Below are 18946 nucleotides of genomic sequence, written 5' to 3'. Positions count from 1 at the left end.
GTAATTCCACTGGTTTTAATTTGTAATGCTTGAGCCCATCCTATATTCTCTAAAGAAAGTTATTTCATCTAATTCCTTTTAGAGCATTTCAAAAGCAAATTTTTTTTTTCACTCAAATTCCACTGGTTTTAATTTGTAATGCTTGAAGCCATCCTATATTCTCTAAAGAAACTTATTTCATCTAATTCCTTTTAGAGCATTTCAAAAGCAGAAAGTTTTTTTCTCTCAATTGCAATTTATTAGGGATTTGGGAAAGACATGTTTGATGTCAAACAAAAATGAAAGTCCTCTTTTTCGGCTAACAGCCCCAAACTGACATGAAGAAAGGAAAGCACTGCTGACATTCGAAATCAAGATTTTCTGTTTACTAAACAGGCTCTTTCACCAACTTGGCTACATCACAAAAAGATGTGATATATTGGAAAGACTGCTTAGAGAGTCAGATGCGGAAAGTGGAGGCATTCAAATTAAAATCCATTGGCAAAGTTGTCAAGTTTGAAGCAATCTTACTTCCTTTTCAGCATTTAGATGAGATACTTAATCTCACAATTGCACTATGAGTAGGGCTGGAAAAATGGCAAATTTGAGTTTGCACACAGGTACAACACCTGCTTGAAGATAGGAAGCTTATCCTTGAGAAGATGAAAACAAGGTACTGCTGAGAGTTGAACTCAGGATCTCCTGTTTACGACACAGGCGCTTTAACCAACTAATCCACAGGACCACATGATTCATAAGTGAATATTTATTATTCTGCTTTTTCAGAAAACTGCTATGAAAATTTGTAGCATCTAATGTGTAATTCCACTGGTTTTAATTTGTAATGCTTGAGCCCATCCTATATTCTCTAAAGAAAGTTATTTCATCTAATTCCTTTTAGAGCATTTCAAAAGCAAATTTTTTTTTACTTAAATTCCACTGGTTTTAATTTGTAATGATGGAAGCCATCCTATATTCTCTAAAGAAACTAATTTCATCTAATTCCTTTTAGAGCATTTCAAAAGCAGAAAGTTTTTTTCTCTCAATTGCACTTTATTAGGGATTTGGGAAAGACATGTTTGATGTCAAACAAAAGTGAAAGTCCTCTTTTTCGGCTAACAGCCCCAAAATGACATGAAGAAAGAAAAGCACTGCTGACATTCGAAATCAAGATTTTCTGTTTACTAAACAGGCTCTTTGACCAACTTGGCTATATCACAAAAAGATGTGATATATTGGAAAGACTGCTTAGAGAGTCAGATGCGGAAAGTGGAGGCATTTCAAAATAAAATCCATTGGTTAAATTGTCAAGCTTGAAGCAATCTTACTTCCTTTTCAGCATTTAGATGAGATACTTAATCTCACAATTGCACTATCAGTAGGGCTGGAAAAATGGCAAATTTGAGTTTGCACACAGGTAAAACACCTGCTTTAAGATAGGAAGCTTATTCTTGAGAAGATGAAAACAAGGTACTGCTGAGAGTTGAATTCAGGATCTCTTGTTTACAAGACAGGCGCTTTAACCAACTAAGCCACAGCACCACATGATTCATATGTGAATATTTATTATTCTGCTTTTTCAGAAAACTGCTATGAAAATTTGTAGCATCTAATGTGTAATTCCACTGGTTTTAATTTGTAATGCTTGAGCCCATCCTATATTCTCTAAAGAAAGTTATTTCATCTAATTCCTTTTAGATCATTTCAAAAGCAAATTTTTTTTTCGCTCAAATTCCACTGGTTTTAATTTGTAATGCTTGAAGCAATCCTATATTCTCTAAAGAAACTTATTTCATCTATTTCCTTTTAGAGCATTTCAAAAGCAGAAAGTTTTTTTCTCTCAATTGCACTTTATTAGGGATTTGGGAAAGACATGTTTGATGTCAAACAAAAGTGAAAGTCCTCTTTTTCGGCTAACAGCCCCAAACTGACATGAAGAAAGGAAAGCACTGCTGACATTCGAAATCAAGATTTTCTGTTTACTAAACAGGCTCTTTGACCAACTTGACTAAATCACAATAAGATGTGATATATTGGAAAGACTGCTTAGAGAGTCAGATGCGGAAAGTGGAGGCATTTCAAAATAAAATCCATTGGTTAAATTGTCAAGCTTGAAGCAGTCTTACTTCCTTTTCAGCATTTATATGAGATACTTAATCTCACAGTTGCACTATCAGTAGGGCTGGAAAAATGGCAAATTTGAGTTTGCACACATGTACAACACCGGCTTTAAGATAGGAAGCTTATTCTTGAGAAGATGAAAGCAAGGTACTGCTGAGAGTTGAACTCAGGATCTCCTGTTTACGAGACAGGCGCTTTAACCAACTAAGCCACTGCACCACATGATTCAAATGTGAATATTTATTATTCTGCTTTTTCAGAAAACTGCTATGAAAATTTGTAGCATCTAATCTGTAATTCCACTGGTTTTAATTTGTAATGCTTGAGCCCATCCTATATTCTCTAAAGAAAGTTATTTCATCTAATTCCTTTTAGAGCATTTCAAAAGCAAATTTTTTTTTCACTCAAATTCCACTGGTTTTAATTTGTAATGCTTGAAGCCATCCTATATTCTCTAAAGAAACTTATTTCATCTAATTCCTTTTAGAGCATTTCAAAAGCAGAAAGTTTTTTTCTCTCAATTGTACTTTATTAGGGATTTGGGAAAGACATGTTTGATGTCAAACAAAAGTGAAAGTCCTCTTTTTCGGCTAACAGCCCCAAACAGACATGAAGAAAGGAAAGCACTGCTGACATTCGAAATCAAGATTTTCTGTTTACTAAACAGGCTCTTTGACCAACTTGGCTAAATCACAAAAAGATGTGATATATTGGAAAGACTGCTTAGAGAGTCATATGCGGAAAGTGGAGGCATTTCAAAATAAAATCCATTGGTTAAATTGTCAAGCTTGAAGCAGTCTTACTTCCTTTTCAGCATTTAGATGAGATACTTAATCTCACAATTGCACTATCAGTAGGGCTGGAAAAATGGCAAATTTAAGTTTGCACACAGGTAAAACACATGCTTTAAGATAGAAAGCTTATTCTTGAGAAGATGAAAACAAGGTACTGCTGAGAGTTGAATTCAGGATCTCTTGGTTACAAGACAGGCGCTTTAACCAACTAAGCCACAGCACCACATGATTCATATGTGAATATTTATTATTCTGCTTTTTCAGAAAACTGCTATGAAAATTTGTAGCATCTAATGTGTAATTCCACTGGTTTTAATTTGTAATGCTTGAGCCCATCCTATATTCTCTAAAGAAAGTTATTTCATCTAATTCCTTTTAGATCATTTCAAAAGCAAATTTTTTTTTCACTCAAATTCCACTGGTTTTAATTTGTAATGCTTGAAGCCATCCTATATTCTCTAAAGAAACTTATTTCATCTAATTCCTTTTATAGCATTTCAAAAGCAGAAAGTTTTTTTCTCTCAATTGCACTTTATTAGGGATTTGGGAAAGACATGTTTGATGTCAAACAAAAGTGAAAGTCCTCTTTTTCGACTCACAGCCCCAAACTGACATGAAGAAAGGAAAGCACTGCTGACATTCGAAATCAAGATTTTCTGTTTACTAAACAGGCTCTTTGACCAACTTGGCTACATCACAAAAAGATGATATATATTGGAAAGACTGCTTAGAGAGTCAGATGCGGAAAGTGGAGGCATTTCAAGATAAAATCCATTGGTTAAATTGTCGAGCTTGAAGCAGTCTTACTTCATTTTCAGCATTTAGATGAGATACTTAATCTCACAATTGCACTATCAGTAGGGCTGGAAAAATAGCAAATTTGAGTTTGCACACAGGTAAAACACCTGCTTTAAGATAGGAAGCTTATTCTTGAGAAGATGAAAACAAGGTACTGCTGAGAGTTGAATTCAGGATCTCCTGTTTACGAGACAGGCGCTTTAACCAACTAAGCCACAGCACCACATGATCCATATGTGAATATTTATTATTCTGCTTTTTCAGAAAACTGCTATGAAAATTTGTAGCATCTAATGTGTAATTCCACTGGTTTTAATTTGTAATGCTTGAGCCCATCCTATATTCTCTAAAGAAAGTTATTTCATCTAATTCCTTTTAGAGCATTTCAAAAGCAAATTTTTTTTTTCACTCAAATTCCACTGGTTTTAATTTATAATGCTTGAAGCCATCCTATATTCTCTAAAGAAACTTATTTCATCTAATTCCTTTTAGAGCATTTCAAAAGCAGAAAGTTTTTTTCTCTCAATTGCACTTTATTAGGGATTTGGGAAAGACATGTTTGATGTCAAACAAAAGTGAAAGTCCTCTTTTTCGACTAACAGCCCCAAATTGACATGAAGAAAGGAAAGCACTGCTGACATTCGAAATCAAGATTTTCTGTTTACTAAACAGGCTCTTTGACCAACTTGGCTACATCACAAAAAGATGTGATATATTGGAAAGACTGCTTAGAGAGTCAGATGCGGAAAGTTGAGGCATTTCAAATTAAAATCCATTGGTAAAGTTGTCAAGTTTGAAGCAATCTTACTTCCTTTTCAGCATTTAGATGAGATACTTAATCTCACAATTGCACTATGAGTAGGGCTGGAAAAATGGCAAATTTGAGTTTGCACACAGGTAAGACACCTGCTTTAAGATAGGAAGCTTATTCTTGAGAAGATGAAAACAAGGTACTGCTAAGAGTTGAATTCAGGATCTCCTGTTTACGAGACAGGCGCTTTAACCAACTAAGCCACAGAACCACAAATTCCATGTGTGAATATTTATTATTCTGCTTTTCGGAAAACTGCTATGAAAATTTGTAGCATCTAATGTGTAATTCCACTGGTTTTAATTTGCAATGCTTGAGCCCATCCTATATTCTCTAAAGAAAGTTATTTCATCTAATTCCTTTTAGAGCATTTCAAAAGCAAATTTTTTTTTTCACTCAAATTCCACTGGTTTTAATTTGTAATGCTTGAAGCCATCCTATATTCTCTAAAGAAACTTATTTCATCTAATTCCTTTTAGAGCATTTCAAAAGCAGAAAGTTTTTTTCTCTCAATTGCAATTTATTAGGGATTTGGGAAAGACATGTTTGATGTCAAACAAAAATGAAAGTCCTCTTTTTCGGCTAACAGCCCCAAACTGACATGAAGAAAGGAAAGCACTGCTGACATTCGAAATCAAGATTTTCTGTTTACTAAACAGGCTCTTTCACCAACTTGGCTACATCACAAAAAGATGTGATATATTGGAAAGACTGCTTAGAGAGTCAGATGCGGAAAGTGGAGGCATTCAAATTAAAATCCATTGGTAAAGTTGTCAAGTTTGAAGCAATCTTACTTCCTTTTCAGCATTTAGATGAGATACTTAATCTCACAATTGCACTATGAGTAGGGCTGGAAAAATGGCAAATTTGAGTTTGCACACAGGTACAACACCTGCTTGAAGATAGGAAGCTTATCCTTGAGAAGATGAAAACAAGGTACTGCTGAGAGTTGAACTCAGGATCTCCTGTTTACGACACAGGCGCTTTAACCAACTAAGCCACAGGACCACATGATTCATAAGTGAATATTTATTATTCTGCTTTTTCAGAAAACTGCTATGAAAATTTGTAGCATCTAATGTGTAATTCCACTGGTTTTAATTTGTAATGCTTGAGCCCATCCTATATTCTCTAAAGAAAGTTATTTCATCTAATTCCTTTTAGAGCATTTCAAAAGCAAAATTTTTTTTACTTAAATTCCACTGGTTTTAATTTGTAATGATGGAAGCCATCCTATATTCTCTAAAGAAACTAATTTCATCTAATTCCTTTTAGAGCATTTCAAAAGCAGAAAGTTTTTTTCTCTCAATTGCACTTTATTAGGGATTTGGGAAAGACATGTTTGATGTCAAACAAAAGTGAAAGTCCTCTTTTTCGGCTAACAGCCCCAAACTGACATGAAGAAAGAAAAGCACTGCTGACATTCGAAATCAAGATTTTCTGTTTACTAAACAGGCTCTTTGACCAACTTGGCTATATCACAAAAAGATGTGATATATTGGAAAGACTGCTTAGAGAGACAGATGCGGAAAGTGGAGGCATTTCAAAATAAAATCCATTGGTTAAATTGTCAAGCTTGAAGCAATCTTACTTCCTTTTCAGCATTTAGATGAGATACTTAATCTCACAATTGCACTCTCAGTAGGGCTGGAAAAATGGCAAATTTGAGTTTGCACACAGGTAAAACACCTGCTTTAAGATAGGAAGCTTATTCTTGAGAAGATGAAAACAAGGTACTGCTGAGAGTTGAATTCAGGATCTCTTGTTTACAAGACAGGCGCTTTAACCAACTAAGCCACAGCACCACATGATTCATATGTGAATATTTATTATTCTGCTTTTTCAGAAAACTGCTATGAAAATTTGTAGCATCTAATGTGTAATTCCACTGGTTTTAATTTGTAATGCTTGAGCCCATCCTATATTCTCTAAAGAAAGTTATTTCATCTAATTCCTTTTAGATCATTTCAAAAGCAAATTTTTTTTTCGCTCAAATTCCACTGGTTTTAATTTGTAATGCTTGAAGCAATCCTATATTCTCTAAAGAAACTTATTTCATCTATTTCCTTTTAGAGCATTTCAAAAGCAGAAAGTTTTTTTCTCTCAATTGCACTTTATTAGGGATTTGGGAAAGACATGTTTGATGTCAAACAAAAGTGAAAGTCCTCTTTTTCGGCTAACAGCCCCAAACTGACATGAAGAAAGGAAAGCACTGCTGACATTCGAAATCAAGATTTTCTGTTTACTAAACAGGCTCTTTGACCAACTTGACTAAATCACAATAAGATGTGATATATTGGAAAGACTGCTTAGAGAGTCAGATGCGGAAAGTGGAGGCATTTCAAAATAAAATCCATTGGTTAAATTGTCAAGCTTGAAGCAGTCTTACTTCCTTTTCAGCATTTAGATGAGATACTTAATCTCACAGTTGCACTATCAGTAGGGCTGGAAAAATGGCAAATTTGAGTTTGCACACATGTACAACACCGGCTTTAAGATAGGAATCTTATTCTTGAGAAGATGAAAGCAAGGTACTGCTGAGAGTTGAACTCAGGATCTCCTGTTTACGAGACAGGCGCTTTAACCAACTAAGCCACTGCACCACATGATTCAAATGTGAATATTTATTATTCTGCTTTTTCAGAAAACTGCTATGAAAATTTGTAGCATCTAATCTGTAATTCCACTGGTTTTAATTTGTAATGCTTGAGCCCATCCTATATTCTCTAAAGAAAGTTATTTCATCTAATTCCTTTTAGAGCATTTCAAAAGCAAATTTTTTTTTCACTCAAATTCCACTGGTTTTAATTTGTAATGCTTGAAGCCATCCTATATTCTCTAAAGAAACTTATTTCATCTAATTCCTTTTAGAGCATTTCAAAAGCAGAAAGTTTTTTTCTCTCAATTGTACTTTATTAGGGATTTGGGAAAGACATGTTTGATGTCAAACAAAAGTGAAAGTCCTCTTTTTCGGCTAACAGCCCCAAACAGACATGAAGAAAGGAAAGCACTGCTGACATTCGAAATCAAGATTTTCTGTTTACTAAACAGGCTCTTTGACCAACTTGGCTAAATCACAAAAAGATGTGATATATTGGAAAGACTGCTTAGAGAGTCATATGCGGAAAGTGGAGGCATTTCAAAATAAAATCCATTGGTTAAATTGTCAAGCTTGAAGCAGTCTTACTTCCTTTTCAGCATTTAGATGAGATACTTAATCTCACAATTGCACTATCAGTAGGGCTGGAAAAATGGCAAATTTAAGTTTGCACACAGGTAAAACACCTGCTTTAAGATAGAAAGCTTATTCTTGAGAAGATGAAAACAAGGTACTGCTGAGAGTTGAATTCAGGATCTCTTGGTTACAAGACAGGCGCTTTAACCAACTAAGCCACAGCACCACATGATTCATATGTGAATATTTATTATTCTGCTTTTTCAGAAAACTGCTATGAAAATTTGTAGCATCTAATGTGTAATTCCACTGGTTTTAATTTGTAATGCTTGAGCCCATCCTATATTCTCTAAAGAAAGTTATTTCATCTAATTCCTTTTAGATCATTTCAAAAGCAAATTTTTTTTTCACTCAAATTCCACTGGTTTTAATTTGTAATGCTTGAAGCCATCCTATATTCTCTAAAGAAACTTATTTCATCTAATTCCTTTTATAGCATTTCAAAAGCAGAAAGTTTTTTTCTCTCAATTGCACTTTATTAGGGATTTGGGAAAGACATGTTTGATGTCAAACAAAAGTGAAAGTCCTCTTTTTCGACTCACAGCCCCAAACTGACATGAAGAAAGGAAAGCACTGCTGACATTCGAAATCAAGATTTTCTGTTTACTAAACAGGCTCTTTGACCAACTTGGCTACATCACAAAAAGATGATATATAGGAAAGACTGCTTAGAGAGTCAGATGCGGAAAGTGGAGGCATTTCAAGATAAAATCCATTGGTTAAATTGTCGAGCTTGAAGCAGTCTTACTTCATTTTCAGCATTTAGATGAGATACTTAATCTCACAATTGCACTATCAGTAGGGCTGGAAAAATAGCAAATTTGAGTTTGCACACAGGTAAAACACCTGCTTTAAGATAGGAAGCTTATTCTTGAGAAGATGAAAACAAGGTACTGCTGAGAGTTGAATTCAGGATCTCCTGTTTACGAGACAGGCGCTTTAACCAACTAAGCCACAGCACCACATGATCCATATGTGAATATTTATTATTCTGCTTTTTCAGAAAACTGCTATGAAAATTTGTAGCATCTAATGTGTAATTCCACTGGTTTTAATTTGTAATGCTTGAGCCCATCCTATATTCTCTAAAGAAAGTTATTTCATCTAATTCCTTTTAGAGCATTTCAAAAGCAAATTTTTTTTTTCACTCAAATTCCACTGGTTTTAATTTATAATGCTTGAAGCCATCCTATATTCTCTAAAGAAACTTATTTCATCTAATTCCTTTTAGAGCATTTCAAAAGGAGAAAGTTTTTTTCTCTCAATTGCACTTTATTAGGGATTTGGGAAAGACATGTTTGATGTCAAACAAAAGTGAAAGTCCTCTTTTTCGACTAACAGCCCCAAACTGACATGAAGAAAGGAAAGCACTGCTGACATTCGAAATCAAGATTTTTTGTTTACTAAACAGGCTCTTTGACCAACTTGGCTACATCACAAAAAGATGTGATATATTGGAAAGACTGCTTAGAGAGTCAGATGCGGAAAGTTGAGGCATTTCAAATTAAAATCCATTGGTAAAGTTGTCAAGTTTGAAGCAATCTTACTTCCTTTTCAGCATTTAGATGAGATACTTAATCTCACAATTGCACTATGAGTAGGGCTGGAAAAATGGCAAATTTGAGTTTGCACACAGGTAAGACACCTGCTTTAAGATAGGAAGCTTATTCTTGAGAAGATGAAAACAAGGTACTGCTAAGAGTTGAATTCAGGAACTCCTGTTTACGAGACAGGCGCTTTAACCAACTAAGCCACAGAACCACAAATTCCATGTGTGAATATTTATTATTCTGCTTTTCGGAAAACTGCTATGAAAATTTGTAGCATCTAATGTGTAATTCCACTGGTTTTAATTTGCAATGCTTGAGCCCATCCTATATTCTCTAAAGAAAGTTATTTCGTCTAATTCCTTTTAGAGCATTTCAAAAGCAAATTTTTTTTTTCACTCAAATTCCACTGGTTTTAATTTGTAATGCTTGAAGCCATCCTATATTCTCTAAAGAAACTTATTTCATCTAATTCCTTTTAGAGCATTTCAAAAGCAGAAAGTTTTTTTCTCTCAATTGCACTTTATTAGGGATTTGGGAAAGACATGTTTGATGTCAAACAAAAGTGAAAGTCCTCTTTTTCGGCTAACAGCCCAAAACTGACATGAAGAAAGGAAAGCACTGCTGACATTCGAAATCAAGATTTTCAGTTTACTAAACAGGCTCTTTGACCAACTTGGCTAAATCACAAAAAGATGTGATATATTGGAAAGACTGCTTAGAGAGTCAGATGCGGAAAGTGGAGGGATTTCAAAATAAAATCCATTGGTTAAATTGTCAAGCTTGAAGCAGTCTTACTTCCTTTTCAGCATTTAGATGAGATACTTAATCTCACAATTGCACTATCAGTAGGGCTGGAACAATGGCAAATTTGAGTTTGCGCACAGGTAAAACACCTGCTTTAAGATAGGAAGCTTATTCTTGAGAAGATGAAAACAAGGTACTGCTGAGAGTTGAACTCAGGATTTCCTGTTTACGAGACAGGCGCTTTAACCAACTAAGCCACAGCACCACATGATCCATATGTGAATATTTATTATATTGCTTTTTCAGAAAACTGCTATGAAAATTTGTAGCATCTAATGAGTAATTCCACTGGTTTTAATTTGTAGTGCTTGAGCCCATCCTATATTCTCTAAAGAAAGTTATTTCATCTAATTCCTTTTAGAGCATTTCAAAAGCAAATTTTTTTTTTCACTCAAATTCCACTGGTTTTAATTTGTAATGCTTGAAGCCATCCTATATTCTCTAAAGAAACTTATTTCATCTAATTCCTTTTAGAGCATTTCAAAAGCAGAAAGTTTTTTTCTCTCAATTGCAATTTATTAGGGATTTGGGAAAGACATGTTTGATGTCAAACAAAAATGAAAGTCCTCTTTTTCGGCTAACAGCCCCAAACTGACATGAAGAAAGGAAAGCACTGCTGACATTCGAAATCAAGATTTTCTGTTTACTAAACAGGCTCTTTCACCAACTTGGCTACATCACAAAAAGATGTGATATATTGGAAAGACTGCTTAGAGAGTCAGATGCGGAAAGTGGAGGCATTCAAATTAAAATCCATTGGTAAAGTTGTCAAGTTTGAAGCAATCTTACTTCCTTTTCAGCATTTAGATGAGATACTTAATCTCACAATTGCACTATGAGTAGGGCTGGAAAAATGGCAAATTTGAGTTTGCACACAGGTAAAACACCTGCTTTAAGATAGGAAGCTTATTCTTGAGAAGATGAAAACAAGGTACTGCTGAGAGTTGAATTCAGGATCTCCTGTTTACGAGACAGGCGCTTTAACCAACTAAGCCACAGCACCACATGATCCATATGTGAATATTTATTATTCTGCTTTTTCAGAAAACTGCTATGAAAATTTGTAGCATCTAATGTGTAATTCCACTGGTTTTAATTTGTAATGCTTGAGCCCATCCTATATTCTCTAAAGAAAGTTATTTCATCTAATTCCTTTTAGTGCATTTCAAAAGCAAATTTTTTTTTTCACTCAAATTCCACTGGTTTTAATTTGTAATGCTTGAAGCCATCCTATATTCTCTAAAGAAACTTATTTCATCTAATTCCTTTTAGAGCATTTCAAAAGCAGAAAGTTTTTTTCTCTCAATTGCACTTTATTAGGGATTTGGGAAAGACATGTTTGTTGTCAAACAAAAGTGAAAGTCCTCTTTTTCGACTAACAGCCCCAAACTGACATGAAGAAAGGAAAGCACTGCTGACATTCGAAATCAAGATTTTCTGTTTACTAAACAGGCTCTTTGACCAACTTGGCTACATCACAAAAAGATGTGATATATTGGAAAGACTGCTTAGAGAGTAATATGCGGAAAGTGGAGGCATTTCAAAATAAAATCCATTGGTTAAATTGTCAAGCTTGAAGCAGTCTTACTTCCTTTTCAGCATTTAGATGAGATACTTAATCTCACAATTGCACTATCAGTAGGGCTGGAAAAATGGCAAATTTGAGTTTGCACACAGGTAAAACACATGCTTTAAGATAGAAAGCTTATTCTTGAGAAGATGAAAACAAGGTACTGCTGAGAGTTGAATTCAGGATCTCTTGTTTACAAGACAGGCGCTTTAACCAATTCAGCCACAGCACCACATGATTCATATGTGAATATTTATTATTCTGCTTTTTCAGAAAACTGCTATGAAAATTTGTAGCATCTAATGTGTAATTCCACTGGTTTTAATTTGTAATGCTTGAGCCCATCCTATATTCTCTAAAGAAAGTTATTTCATCTAATTCCTTTTAGATCATTTCAAAAGCAAATTTTTTTTTTCACCCAAATTCCACTGGTTTTAATTTGTAATGCTTGAAGCCATCCTATATTCTCTAAAGAAACTTATTTCATCTAATTCCTTTTAGAGCATTTCAAAAGCAGAAAGTTTTTTCCTCTCAATTGCACTTTATTAGGGATTTGGGAAAGACATGTTTGATGTCAAACAAAAGTGAAAGTCCTCTTTTTCGACTAACAGCCCCAAACTGACATGAAGAAAGGAAAGCACTGCTGACATTCGAAATCAAGATTTTCAGTTTACTAAACAGGCTCTTTGACCAACTTGGCTACATCACAAAAAGATGTGATATATTGGAAAGACTGCTTAGAGAGTCAGATGCGGAAAGTGGAGGCATTTCAAAATAAAATCCATTGGTTAAATTGTCAAGCTTGAAGCAGTCTTACTTCCTTTTCAGCATTTAGATGAGATACTTAATCTCACAATTGCACTATCAGTAGGGCTGGAAAAATGGCAAATTTGAGTTTGCACACAGTTAAAACAACTGCTTTAAGATAGGAAGCTTATTCTTGAGAAAATGAAAACTAGGTACTGCTGAGAGTTGAACTCAGTATCTCCTGTTTACGAGTCAGGCGCTTTAACCAACTAAGCCACAGCACCACATGATCCATATGTGAATATTTATTATTCTGCTTTTTCAGAAAACTGCTATGAAAATTTGTAGCATCTAATGTGTAATTCCACTGGTTTTAATTTGTAATGCTTGAGCCCATCCTATATTCTCTAAAGAAAGTTATTTCATCTAATTCCTTTTATAGCATTTCAAAAGCAAAATTTTTTTTACTTAAATTCCACTGGTTTTAATTTGTAATGATTGAAGCCATCCTATATTCTCTAAAGAAACTTATTTCATCTAATTCCTTTTAGAGCATTTCAAAAGCAGAAAGTTTTTTTCTCTCAATTGCACTTTATTAGGGCTTTGGGAAAGACATGTTTGATGTCAAACAAAAGTGAAAGTCCTCTTTTTCAGCTAACAGCCATAAACTGACATGAAGAAAGAAAAGCACTGCTGACATTCGAAATCAAGATTTTCTGTTTACTAAACAGGCTCTTTGACCAACTTGGCTACATTACAAAAAGATGTGATATATTGGAAAGACTGCTTAGAGAGTCAGATGCGGAAAGTGGAGGCATTTCAAAATAAAATCCATTGGTTAAATTGTCAAGCTTGAAGCAGTCTTAGGCTGGTTTCACATTTGCGTTAAAACAACGCTGCTCAATGCGCCATTAAGCCCCGCCCCAAGCCGGCTCCCTGCCCGCCCCATCCGGGATCACCGCCTACTTTCGCATTTGCACGCATGCGATCGGCGCACCCTATCTTTAGCATAGGGTGAGCAGATCATGCGCTGCCAGTGTGAAAGTAGCGTGCTGCGCACTTTTGACGGTGCGCCGTGCGTGCCGAAATGCAGCATGTTGCATTTCGGCGCACACGGCGCACCGTCCAAAGTGCTCAGCACGCTACATTCACACTGGCAGCGCATGATCTGCGCACCCTATGCTAAAGATAGGGTGCGCCGATCGCATGCGTGCAAATGCAAAAGTAGGCGGTGATCCCAGATGGGGCGGGCAGGGAGCCGGCTCGGGGCGCGGCTTAACGGCGCAGGGTTGTTTTAACGCAAATGTGAAACCAGCCTTACTTCCTTTTCAGCATTTAGATGAGATACTTAATCTCACAACTGCACTATCAGTAGGGCTGGAACAATGGCAAACTTGAGTTTGCACACAGGTAAAACACCTGCTTTAAGATAGGAAGCTTATTCTTGAGAAGATGAAAACAAGGTACTGCTGAGAGTTAAACGCAGGATCTCCTGTTTACGAGACAGGCGCTTTAACCAACTAAGCCACAGCACCATATGATCCATATGTGAATATTTATTATTCTGCTTTTTCAGAAAACTGCTATGAAAATTTGTAGCATCTAATGTGTAATTCCACTGGTTTTAATTTGTAATGCTTGAGCCCATCCTATATTCTCTAAAGAAAGTTATTTCATCTAATTTCTTTTAGAGCATTTCAAAAGCAAATTTTTTTTTCACTCAAATTCCACTGGTTTTACTTTGTAATGCTTGAAGCCATCCTATATTCTCTAAAGAAACTTATTTCATCTAATTCCTTTTAGAGCATTTCAAAAGCAGAAAGTTTTTTTTCTCTCAATTGCACTTTATTAGGGCTTTGGGAAAGACATGTTTGATGTCAAACAAAAGTGAAAGTCCTCTTTTTCGTCTAACAGCCCCAAACTGACATGAAGAAAGGAAAGCACTGCTGACATTCGAAATCAAGATTTTCTGTTTACTAAACAGGCTCTTTGACCAACTTGTCTACATCACAAAAAGATGTGATATATTGGAAAGACTGCTTAGAGAGTCAGGTGCGGAAAGTGGAGGCATTTCAAAATAAAATCCATTGGTTAAGTTGTCAAGCTTGAAGCAATCTTACTTCCTTTTCAGCATTTAGATGAGATACTTAATCTCACAATTGCACTATCAGTAGGGCTGGAACAATGGCAAATTTTAGTTTGCACACAGGTAAAACACATGCTTTAAGATAGGAAGCTTATTCTTGAGAAGATGAAAACAAGGTACTGCTGAGAGTTGTACTCAGGATCTCCTGTTTACGAGACAGGCGCATTAACCAACTAAGCCACAGAACCACAAATTCCATGTGTGAATATTTACTATTCTGCTTTTTCGGAAAACTGCTATGAAAATTTGTAGCATCTAATGTGTAATTCCACTGGTTTTAATTTGTAATGATTGAAGCCATCCTATATTCGCTAAAGAAAGTTATTTCATCTAATTCCTTTTAGAGCATTTGAAAAACAATTTTTTTTTTTCACTCAAATTCCACTGGTTTTAATTTGTAATGCTTGAAGCCATCCTATATTCTCTAAAGAAACTTATTTCATCTAATTCCTTTTAGAGCATTTCAAAAGCAGAAAGTTTTTTTCTCTCAATTGCACTTTATTAGGGATTTGGGAAAGACATGTTTGATGTCAAACAAAAGTGAAAGTCCTCTTTTTCGACTAACAGCACCAAACTGACATGAAGAAAGGAAAGCACTGCTGACATTCGAAATCAGGATTTTCTGTTTACTAAACAGGCTCTTTGACCAACTTGGCTACATCACAAAAAGATGTGATATATTGGAAAGACTGCTTAGAGAGTCAGATGCGGAAAGTGGAGGCATTTCAAAATAAAATCCATTGGTTAAATTGTCAAGCTTGAAGCAGTCTTACTTCCTTTTCAGCATTTAGATGAGATACTTAATCTCACAATTGCACTATCAGTAGGGCTGGAACAATGGCAAATTTGAGTTTGCACACAGGTAAAACACATGCTTTAAGATAGGAAGCTTATTCTTGAGAAGATGAAAACAAGGTACTGCTGAGAGTTGTACTCAGGATCTCCTGTTTACGAGACAGGCGCATTAACCAACTAAGCCACAGAACCACAAATTCCATGTGTGAATATTTACTATTCTGCTTTTTCGGAAAACTGCTATGAAAACTTGTAGCATCTAATGTGTAATTCCACTGGTTTTAATTTGTAATGCTTGAGCCCATCCTATATTCTCTAAAGAAACTTATTTCATCTAATTCCTTTTAGAGCATTTCAAAAGCAGAAAGTTTTTTTCTCTCAATTGCACTTTATTAGGGATTTGGGAAAGACATGTTTGATGTCAAACAAAAGTGAAAGTCCTCTTTTTCGACTAACAGCCCCAAACTGACATGAAGAAAGGAAAGCACTGCTGACATTCGAAATCAAGATTTTCTGTTTACTAAACAGGCTCTTTGACCAACTTGGCTACATCACAAAAAGATGTGATATATTGGAAAGACTGCTTAGAGAGTCAGATGCGGAAAGTGGAGGCATTTCAAAATAAAATCCATTGGTTAAATTGTCAAGCTTGAAGCAGTCTTACTTCCTTTTCAGCATTTAGATGAGATACTTAATCTCACAATTGCACTATGAGTAGGGCTGGAACAATGGCAAATTTGAGTTTGCACAAAGGTAAAACACCTGCTTTAAGATAGGAAGCTTATTCTTGAGAAGATGAAAACAAGGTACTGCTGAGAGTTGAACTCAGGATCTCCTGTTTACGAGACAGGCGCTTTAACCAACTAAGCCACAGCACCACATGCTCCATATGTGAATATTTATTATTCTGCTTTTTCAGAAAACTGCTATGAAAATTTGTAGCATCTAATGTGTAATTCCACTGGTCTTAATTTGTAATGCTTGAGTCCATCCTATATTCTCTAAAGAAAGTTATTTCATCTAATTCCTTTTAGAGCATTTCAAAAGCAAATTTTTTTTTTCACTCAAATTCCACTGGTTTTAATTTGTAATGCTTGAAGCCATCCTATATTCTCTAAAGAAACTTATTTCATCTAATTCCTTTCAGAGCATTTCAAAAGCAGAAAGTTTTTTTCTCTCAATTGCACTTTATTAGGGATTTGGGAAAGACATGTTTGATGTCAAACAAAAGTGAAAGTCCTTATTTTCGGCTAACAGCCCCAAACTGACATGAAGAAAGGAAAGCACTGCTGACATTCGATTTTCGACATTCAGATTTTCTGTTTACTAAACAGGCTCTTTGACCAACTTGGCTAAATCACAAAAAGATGCGATATATTGGAAAGACTGCTTAGAGAGTCAGATGCGGAAAATGGAGGCATTTCAAAATAAAATCCATTGGTTAAATTGTCAAGCTTGAAGCAGTCTTACTTCCTTTTCATCATTTAGACGAGATACTTAGTCTCACAATTGCACTATGAGTAGGGCTGGAACAATGGCAAATTTGAGTTTGCACACAGGTAAAACACCTGCTTTAAGATAGGAAGCTTATTCTTGAGAAGATGAAAACAAGGTGCTGCTGAGAGTTGAACTCAGGATCTCATGTTTACGAGACAGGCGCTTTAACCAACTAAGCCACAGCACCACATGATCCATATGTGAATATTTATTATTCTGCTTTTTCAGAAAACTGCTATGAAAATTTGTAGCATCTAATGTGTAATTCCACTGGTCTTAATTTGTAATGCTTGAACCCATCCTATATTCTCTAAAGAAAGTTATTTCATCTAATTCCTTTTAGAGCATTTCAAAAGCAATTTTTTTTTTCACTCAAATTCCACTGGTTTTAATTTGTAATGCTTGAAGCCATCCTATATTCTCTAAAGAAACTTATTTCATCTAATTCCTTTTAGAGCATTTTAAAAGCAGAAAGTTTTTTTCTCTCAATTGCACTTTATTAGGGCTTTGGGAAATACATGTTTGATGTCAAACAAAAGTGAAAGTCATCTTTTTCGGCTAACAGCCCCAAACTGACATGAAGAAAGGAAAGCACTGCTGACATTCGAAATCAAGATTTTCTGTTTACTAAACAGGCTCTTTGACCAACTTGGCTAAATCACAAAAAGATGCGATATATTGGAAAGACTGCTTAGAGAGTCAGATGCGGAAAATGGAGGAATTTCAAAATAAAATCCATTGGCTAAATTGTCAAACTTGAAGCAGTTTTACTTCCTTTTCAGCATTTAGATGAGATACTTAATCTCACAATTGCACTATGAGTAGGGCTGGAACAACGGCAAATTTGAGTTTGCACACAGGTAAAACACCTGATTTAAGATAGGAAGCCTATTCTTGAGAAGATGAAAACAAGGTACTGCTGAGAGTTGAACTCAGGATCTCCTGTTTACGAGACAGGCGCTTTAACCAACTAAGCCACAGCACCACATGATCCATATGTGAATATTTATTATTCTGCTTTTTCAGAAAACTGCTATGAAAATTTGTAGCATCTAATGTGTAATTCCACTGGTTTTAGTTTGTAATGCTTGAGCCCTTCCTATATTCTCTAAAGAAAGTTATTTCATCTAATTCCTTTTAGAGCATTTCAAAAGCAATTTTTTTTTTCACTCAAATTCCACTGGTTTTAATTTGTAATGCTTGAAGCCATCCTATATTCTCTAAAGAAACTTATTTCATCTAATTCCTTTTAGAGCATTTCAAAAGCAGAAAGTTTTTTTCTCTCAATTGCACTTTATTAGGGATTTGGGAAAGACATGTTTGATGTCAAACAAAAGTGAAAGTCCTCTTTTTCGGCTAACAGCCCCAAACTGACATGAAGAAAGGAAAGCACTGCTGACATTCGATTTTCGACATTCAGATTTTCTGTTTACTAAACAGGCTCTTTGACCAACTTGGCTAAATCACAAAAAGATGCGATATATTGGAAAGACTGCTTAGAGAGTCAGATGCGGAAAGTGGAGGCATTTCAAAATAAAATACATTGGTTAAATTGTCAAGCTTGAAGAAGTCTTACTTCCTTTTCAGCATTTAGATGAGAAACTTAATCTCACAATTGCGCTATGAGTAGGGCTGGAACAATGGCAAATTTGAGTTTGCACACAGGTAAAACACCTGCTTTAAGATAGGAAGCTTATTCTTGAGAAGATGAAAACAAGGTACTGCTATGAGTTGAACTCAGGATCTCCTGTTTACGAGACAGGCGCTTTAACCAACTAAGCTACAGCACCACATGATCCATCTGTCAATATTTATTATTCGGCTTTTTCAGAAAACTGCTATGAAAATTTGTAGCATCTAATGTGTAATTCCACTGGTTTTAATTTGTAATGCTTGAGCCCATCCTATATTCTCTAAAGAAAGTTATTTCATTTAATTCCTTTTAGAGCATTTCAAAAGCAAATTTTTTTTTACTTAAATTCCACTGGTTTTAATTTGTAATGATTGAAGCCATCCTATATTCTCTAAAGAAACTTATTTCATCTAATTCCTTTTAGAGCATTTCAAAAGCAGAAAGTTTTTTTCTCTCAATTGCACTT

General features: G+C 35.2%; 13 non-coding genes across 13 annotated transcripts; all 13 read right to left on the bottom strand.

Moving 5' to 3' along the window:
* Positions 1-2245: 2245 nt before the first annotated feature.
* Positions 2246-2319, bottom strand: TRNAT-CGU (transfer RNA threonine (anticodon CGU)). Its single transcript has one exon. It is a non-coding gene; the product is annotated as a tRNA-Thr (tRNA).
* A 1522-nt stretch (positions 2320-3841) lies between these two features.
* Positions 3842-3915, bottom strand: TRNAT-CGU (transfer RNA threonine (anticodon CGU)). Its single transcript has one exon. It is a non-coding gene; the product is annotated as a tRNA-Thr (tRNA).
* A 1522-nt stretch (positions 3916-5437) lies between these two features.
* TRNAT-CGU (transfer RNA threonine (anticodon CGU)) lies at positions 5438-5511 on the bottom strand. The gene has a single exon. It is a non-coding gene; the product is annotated as a tRNA-Thr (tRNA).
* Positions 5512-7032: 1521 nt separating this feature from the next.
* On the bottom strand, positions 7033-7106 carry TRNAT-CGU (transfer RNA threonine (anticodon CGU)). Its single transcript has one exon. It is a non-coding gene; the product is annotated as a tRNA-Thr (tRNA).
* A 1520-nt stretch (positions 7107-8626) lies between these two features.
* Positions 8627-8700, bottom strand: TRNAT-CGU (transfer RNA threonine (anticodon CGU)). The gene has a single exon. It is a non-coding gene; the product is annotated as a tRNA-Thr (tRNA).
* A 1523-nt stretch (positions 8701-10223) lies between these two features.
* Positions 10224-10297, bottom strand: TRNAT-CGU (transfer RNA threonine (anticodon CGU)). Its single transcript has one exon. It is a non-coding gene; the product is annotated as a tRNA-Thr (tRNA).
* A 724-nt stretch (positions 10298-11021) lies between these two features.
* On the bottom strand, positions 11022-11095 carry TRNAT-CGU (transfer RNA threonine (anticodon CGU)). Its single transcript has one exon. It is a non-coding gene; the product is annotated as a tRNA-Thr (tRNA).
* Positions 11096-12619: 1524 nt separating this feature from the next.
* On the bottom strand, positions 12620-12693 carry TRNAT-CGU (transfer RNA threonine (anticodon CGU)). The gene has a single exon. It is a non-coding gene; the product is annotated as a tRNA-Thr (tRNA).
* Positions 12694-13870: 1177 nt separating this feature from the next.
* Positions 13871-13944, bottom strand: TRNAT-CGU (transfer RNA threonine (anticodon CGU)). The gene has a single exon. It is a non-coding gene; the product is annotated as a tRNA-Thr (tRNA).
* Positions 13945-16154: 2210 nt separating this feature from the next.
* On the bottom strand, positions 16155-16228 carry TRNAT-CGU (transfer RNA threonine (anticodon CGU)). The gene has a single exon. It is a non-coding gene; the product is annotated as a tRNA-Thr (tRNA).
* A 732-nt stretch (positions 16229-16960) lies between these two features.
* TRNAT-CGU (transfer RNA threonine (anticodon CGU)) lies at positions 16961-17034 on the bottom strand. Its single transcript has one exon. It is a non-coding gene; the product is annotated as a tRNA-Thr (tRNA).
* Positions 17035-17758: 724 nt separating this feature from the next.
* On the bottom strand, positions 17759-17832 carry TRNAT-CGU (transfer RNA threonine (anticodon CGU)). The gene has a single exon. It is a non-coding gene; the product is annotated as a tRNA-Thr (tRNA).
* A 731-nt stretch (positions 17833-18563) lies between these two features.
* On the bottom strand, positions 18564-18637 carry TRNAT-CGU (transfer RNA threonine (anticodon CGU)). Its single transcript has one exon. It is a non-coding gene; the product is annotated as a tRNA-Thr (tRNA).
* Between the last annotated feature and the right edge of the window lie 309 nt (positions 18638-18946).

This window comes from Dendrobates tinctorius, unplaced genomic scaffold (assembly GCF_039654945.1).
Source record: "Dendrobates tinctorius isolate UK_male_01 unplaced genomic scaffold, ASM3965494v1 ptg000254l, whole genome shotgun sequence".
Taxonomy (NCBI): Eukaryota; Metazoa; Chordata; class Amphibia; order Anura; family Dendrobatidae; genus Dendrobates; species Dendrobates tinctorius.
Note: the sequence above shows the minus strand (reverse complement) of the source record. Positions and strands in the feature narration are given on the sequence as shown.